Source organism: Python bivittatus, unplaced genomic scaffold (genome assembly GCF_059951505.1).
Source record: "Python bivittatus isolate LINGU-HERP-01145 unplaced genomic scaffold, Pbiv_v1 ctg000690_np1212, whole genome shotgun sequence".
Classification (NCBI taxonomy): domain Eukaryota; kingdom Metazoa; phylum Chordata; class Lepidosauria; order Squamata; family Pythonidae; genus Python; species Python bivittatus.
In genome coordinates this window covers 5242307-5249642 of record NW_028277096.1, presented here as the reverse complement: position 1 = coordinate 5249642, position 7336 = coordinate 5242307, and positions in this window count along the sequence as shown.

Below are 7336 nucleotides of genomic sequence, written 5' to 3'. Positions count from 1 at the left end.
CTCCATCTATGTCTCAGAGCTCAAATTACAAGAGAACAGAAAGGATCTGACTCAGTTCTTTTTTTTTTAATAATATTTTATTGAAATTTTAAAATTACAAAGTTAAAAGTTAGAAATTAAAAAGAAAGTGGAAAATACAAATTATAAAGAAAAGGAAAAGAAAACGTGAGATAAAGTAAAAGAAAAAGAAGAAAGACATGAAAAATAGATAGCTTCCAATCTATCTCTGATCTTAAGAATAATAAGAGTGTCATAGGTGCTAGTTTTTAATGCATTAAGTAGGAATAATTCTTTGTCAAAACATATCCCATTACATTTATAATCTAATCTTCAAATCCCCATGTAAGCTTCGCCCCGCCTGCATTTTGGAAATAGTCCATCAATGGTTTCCATTCCTTAAGGTAATAATTATTTGATTTTTCTTTTAATAAACAAGTCAGTTTATCATTTTCTGCCATTTCCATCAGTTTTAGCAACCATTCTTGTATTGTTAGTAGTGTCTGGGTTTTCCAAAATTGTGCATACAAAAGTCTTGCTGGGATAATCATGTATTGAGTAATTCTGATAAGATGCTTTCCGACTGAAAGTCCATTATCCCCAACAGAAATAATTCTGGTTTAAATGGAACCTGTATTTGTAGTATGCTCTGCATCAAAGATTGTATTTGAGTCCAAAATTTCTTCGCAATTTTACATGTCCACCACATATGGTAGAACGACCCTTCTTGTTGGTTACATTTCCAACAAATGTTGGAAATTGTCCCATACATCTTTGATAATCTTTGGGGTGTCATATACCATCGATACAACATTTTATAAAAGTTTTCTTTCAAATTATTGAAGGGCATTATTTTGATATACAATTTTATATTTTATATATACACAATTTTATATATGCTTCACACAATGTTTAACCATACCTGTAACAGTGCACTCTATTTTATTTCTAAAGGGTTAACTTGCTTTTGCTTTGTAAAGAGCACTGGTTTCTTCTTCCCCCCCCTTATCTCTTTGCTGAATGCCAGATTGTCTTCGAAGAAACAATTAGATGAATACAAGTTGTTTGTTTTACCAAGCTTTTGCAACAGTCGTGGGGCCCTGCATTCCAGAGAGAGAGATAAGAAAAATCTTGTATGCCATTCTCTTGGTAACCAGAAGAATAAGTTACATTTAAGTTTACCTTCCTAAGAACCACCTTTCACTTGCTCAGACCGTCCCAAAAATCCCTTGTATGGGTGTGAGGGGATGTACTATCTGATTACAGATTTACATGTCTATAAAGTCTCTGATGTTTGTGTTGTAAGGTGTGATTTCATCAACCTCTCTTCTGAATGTGTTGATTGGGGTCACCCAGCTGTGTCTTGATCAAAATACATCTGTTATCTTAAAGAAGCCTCGTCTCAAGTCTTTTTATTTGGCTTTATTGAGACTTGGGAAATAAAAGGTGCCATACATTATAACAAAAAGTAAATTTTAATCCTTTAGACCACATATTTTCCCATTGCTGCATATGTATATTATGTCCAATATTTTTTCCCCATTTAATCATGCATTCTTTAACTTGTTCTTCAACCATTTCTTCTCTCAACAATAATTTATACATTTTTGCTATTAAGTGCTCATCTGTTTCACATAGTTGAATTACAAATTCCAATTTATTCTGTTCAAATCCAAATTCTTTTTTATCAATTTTGAATTTTTCTTTATATTGCATATAAGAAAGCCATTGAAACGTATGTCCTTCTAAAACCAATTGCTCTTTTGATTTGATTTTATATTCTCCTTGTTCTTTTTCTAATAAGTCTTTATATCTCATCCATTTATTTTTATCTCTTGTTTCAGTTCTATAAAATGCTTCTTGTGTAGAAGTCCAAATCGGCATCTTAGGGCATAAAAGTGGTCTCCATTTAGTCCAAACTTTTAATAAAGATCTTCTAATATAGTGGTTTTTAAAGTCCACATTAACTTTGACTTTATCATACCACAAATATCCGTGCCATCCAAATCTCAAATTATAACCTTCCAAATTTAATAGTTTTTCATTTCTCAAGGTAATCCATTCTTTAAGCCATACTAAACAGCAAGCTACATAGTACAATTTCAAATCAGGAAGACCCAAACCACCTCTTTCTTTCACATCTTGCAAAACTTTATATTTTATTCTTGGTTTTTTCCCTTGCCATATAAACTTAGAAATGTCACGTTGCCATTGTTTAAAGGGTGCTTCTCTGACTCAGTTCTTTTTAGGAAGGAGCTGTGTATTTGTTGTTTCCAATGCTGCTAAGAGGAGAAAGAGTTGGAGGCTGTGGACTTATTCAGGGTCTCCCTACCTTTTATCCCCATATCCCACAAATGAATGCAAAACTCAGGCAGAGCCAAAAAGCTAGCTGGCAAAGTTGGGCTAACCAACCATGCCCATCCTCTTCATTCAAATGCATTCCAGTATCCCTCCATTAGTTGAGTGCCAACATTTATTTCTACTTCCTAAAATCCAATGTGTCATCTTTAATGTTTTGCTTTTTTTAAGGAATGCACTGAGACAAAAAAATCATAAGAGATAACTAGAAAGAAAGTTAAAGAAAAAGGCAGCAAAAAGAGGAAGCAAACATCCTGCTAAATGAGTAGGTGGCAGGCGTGGCTAGGAGGGCCTTTGCACGGTTTCATCTTGTGCACCAGTTGCACCTGTTCCTGGATTGGCAGGCCCTGTTTACAGTCACTCATGCCCTAGTCACCCCCCAGATTGGACTACTGCAACGTGCTCTACATGGGGCTGCCCTTGAAGAGTATCCAGAAGCTTCAGCTGGTACAGAATGCAATGGCACAGGCAGCTATGTGCGCTCCGAGAACAGCACTTGTTACACCTCTGCTCTGCTAGCTGCACTGGGTGTCAGTTTGCTTCCAGATCCAATTCAAGGTGCTGGTTTTAACCTTTAAAGCCCTTCATGGCATGGGGCCGGGGTATCTGAGAGACCTCCTCTCCCCGGTTATATCAGCTCGCCCCATCAGATCTCACAGAGGAGGCATGTTGCAGGTACCATTAGCCAGGGACCTGCATTTGGTGGGTCACAAGAGATGTGCCTTCTCTGCTGTGGTGCCCACCTTATGGAATAGCCTTCCTCCCAAGATTAGATTAGTGCCACCCTTTTTGCTATTCCAGAAGGCCCTCAAGACCTGGTTATGTGATCAGGCTTGCAGCTCCCAGGGAACCAGAGACCTGCTTAGATGGCTCCATTGCCGAGGGGGCCATTTTTATTCTCCCTCCTCTTTGGTTTATATCTTGGTTTTTATTATATTTATTAATGTGGTTTTTATATTTTATGTTGTTTTTATATTTGTTTTTATCTGATTGTTGTACACTTTTGGTGAGATGGGTGGCTATATAAATTTGTTTAATAAATAAATAAAATAAAATAAAAATAGTGTGTATGCACATCCACAGACCCTTATACGATTTAAGAGAAATAACAAAAATTTTACATATGCATATCCTATATTTCTCTCCTAGAATGACTAATTATTAGGAAAAACAGAAGGATATTCATCCCTTATATTCATCTCTTCCTGTCCCTTTCATCACCAAGAGGCATGGCAAAACAAAGAGCAACCTGGAGAGCAGTGTTAAAAATCAAGGCCTAGTTCTTGTCTGACCCAGGTGGTGCACCATGAAATACCTGCAGCAGAAGTTTAAAGCATTATCTTGAGACCGTGAAGGCAACTGCAATCCCTCTCATTTGTCTATCTATGCCAAACAGAACAGGAAGAATTTTTGTGTGTGCTTTCTCTACAACCTTGCAGGTCCTTAGGCATGGTCTCACAAGTCTCACCTCACTGTGTGTGAGTTGGGCGGCTGTATAAGTTTGCTAAATAAATAAATAAATATTTTGAGATCTCAGGAAAGTGTTTAACCTTAAACATCTAAACTTGAAAGAGTACTTCAGAAGCGGTATATTATAGCATCTTTTTCTCTTTCTTTCTTGAACAAAAGATTTGAGTGTAGCTTACTATGACTGTGGAATGGTTTGGACTCAGTCTCCAAATGGTGCCTCAGAGTATGCAGGAATACAAACACTGTACCTATCTGAAACATATAAAGCAGATGCATCCAGTCCTGGACTCAGGCAGTTTCCCCCTATAGCTGCTGCAGGATCCCGGGAAAACGTGAAGCTGCTTTAAGGTGTTGCAGATAGGTAACCAATTTGCAGTCCAAAGCCTATAAATTACAGAGATTGCATGCTTGCCATAGCACTCAAAACAGGGGTAAACTCTGTTACTAAAGAAAAAGTTATGGCGTCAACAAAAATGAAGGTGGTTTTCTAAATGACCTGACAAAACTACATTAATGTAGTTTGATGGATCAGTGAGACAGAATGCTGAGAAATAGGCTGGCTTCATGGAGATAAAGTTAACTTGACCTGCTTATTTAAGTTTGGAGACAAGTATATCAGCTACACAGAAGGTGAGAAATCGTTCTGATGGATTTGCAAAGTTTGCATAGAATTGGTGTGACATTTTATTAGGGCTGTCATACCCAAATGCAAATATCCAGGTGACCAGCAGATGGGACCAGAACATCCAGAGTTTTCTGCATGTCTTTGCTACCATTGGTAGTCATTGGATTTTTGCAGCCCAGATAGGCTAATCCTGATAACATCTATACCATATTTTACTTGGACTATTGAGTAAATGCCAGGGCTAATAATGGAGTAGGATTAGCCATGTTCACATACTGAACACCTTTTTTTCATGCTTAGGGAGAAGCCCCTGAAGCAACCTGGTTTCTGAGAGAGATGTCTTATGCTCATCCACTTCATTGAAAGATGAACAGGGGACAGAATAAAAGTGCTCTTATCTAGTGGCTTCTCTTGAAGATTGTGAAGGGAGAGTTTAAAGTAAATATTTCCTGAATGACAGGCTAATACAAATGTTTCCAGTTACAACACAACAGGCATATAAAACTAGACCAGCTTTTACTTCTCTGAACTCAAGTTGGAAGGAAAGGGAAAGATCAAACTCTTATTTGTGCACAAACAATCACACTTTTGTAAATACTAACCCCAAGGCTGGATCACTGGCACTGCAAAAAACTGGAGGTGCAAAAGAATATTGTGTTCACACATTTTAGGGGAGGGGGGCTTTCAGCAACATTTAACTGTTCCAGAGGAATAGGTTATGCTGCTATTTTATGTATGTAAACATACAAAAATGTTAGATGGCTGTGGTTGTCCACTAGAAAAAAAAATCCAAAGGTCATACTAGGTCTTTGGTATAGTGCCAGGTTTGAGGCACTCAATCAAAGTTCAGTTTTGGTGAATTTATCTGGCAACATGGAATAGCAACACTTTTCTAGGTGGCTATCAGCCTTTAAAGGTAAACTAGGAAACCAAAGTCATGTAGATCAATGCTACTTTTATTGTAAAGTTATAATAACAGAATCTTGCAAGTCTGAATGTGCCTCCCTCCTCCCTCCCTTTACCTTTGTGTAAACGAGGGAGTGGCTTGTCTGAGATGTTTATGTACACTACAGTTCTGCCCCAGACTCAAGTTTCTTTTATCTGACTGTTGCCTTGGCAGCAGCTCTTCCTCCTGTCCCTCTCCCCTCTACAGTGGCTGAGTTCATAGAATGAACTGGAGTGATGCTACATCAGGAGTCTAATGGGAAACTGAAAACACAGGGGGTGAGGATGTACCCAGTTGCTTGGCTGAATACTAGAAAGAAAGAGCAGGAAGGGTTAATTAACAAGGCCTACCCAGACCCTGCAAGCTATAGCTGTCCAAACACAGAGAGCACTAATATCAGTTGTTAGGGTAGGCCTTAAGTAGTACCAAAATAAGTTATAAATTAATGAGCATACTTCTGAATTCTTCTTACCTATTTTCCTATTGTGATTTTTTGAATTTTCCATTTGGCTGTGTTTGCATAGTGTGTAACCTGATCATATAAAGTAGTAAGTACATTCACACAATATGCAAAGTTTGGTTAGTATTAACTTTGAATAGCTTTTTGTGTGCATGTCTTAGTGTACAAATCCACTATTTGATTAGGTTATGGTTTATTGTATTGTATGAACTCACCAAATTGGTTAATTCAGTAATCAGGTTAAGTATATTGTATGACTATAGCCGTACTGTCCTTTTATAGTGGGGAGATAAGGACATATAAAATTGTGGTGGGGGGGAGAGTTTATTGTGATGGAAGGCTGTCTTCTACCCTGTGGCTGAGGTAGAGATCCACATAGATTGATTGCAGACCATTGATGGTTCAGAGAACTTTACTGCCTTGATCTGCCCTCGGGACTCCAGAATGCTTTATCATAACAGCAGAACCAGTGAAACTTAAACCTAAGGAAAAAGAGGAGAAAGTAAGAGAAATTTCATGTCTTTCAATCCCAAAGAGGCAATACTCTTAGGACAGACACTGTTATGCCCCTGATGAACTCAAAGGTATTCTAGTAATGGAAACAGACTCCAACTTCTGTAACAGAATTACTGAATAATTTAGCTACAATGACTCTTCTCTGGATCTGCTTAGAGGACTTTTCGCTGATTGGTACATACATGTTTTCTTCTGTAGTTGTGTTTCAGAACAAGCCAGACTCCCTCTTAATTATACCATTCCAATCAAATATAAAATTAGTATTTAAGAATATGCCTTGAGAAAGCATACAGCTGCTAACTGGCCTCATTTTTTCACTGAGGTCTCCCATTCCTTAAAAGAGTTTGTACCATCGAAGGAGACACTACACACTGGCCTTCCAAAGGCAGGGGAGCTAGAAGATGAGACCGAGATAAAAATGCTGCTGTTTTCTCTCTAGGAAGTGGACCGTAGAAAAGGATGTGTTCTTGAACTCATCAGACCAAAGCAGAGCCAGTGAAAGGGGCAGCAACCCTTCTTCAGGGCAAGCCACATACGTTTGTGTGTGGGATGTGTGTGTGTACAGGTAGTCCCCAGTTTAAGAATGAGTTCCATCCCCAAGGTCTGTCCTTTAGTCAGATTTGTATATAAGCTGGAACAGTATTATTGTATAATACTGTATAAGTAGTATTGTGTAATGAACTCGAACCATTGTGTATTTAACTTGAATTTTGCTACAGTAGGCTCCGTTCTTAACTATGGGCCATCTATAACCTGGGCGTTCTTAACCTGGGGACTACCTATATTTCTGAGTAGAAAGGTGATCAACTTCTGGTCTTTGCTTCAAATCACTCCATTTCAAAGACACTTGCAAAGTTTGGCTTGAGGTGCAGAAGCAGGTCTTTGGTCCCAAGTTTCTGGGGCTCCATGAGTCTATGAAGAGCACTGCTGTAAGATATGAAAACTTTTTCTGAGGCTGCAGTGA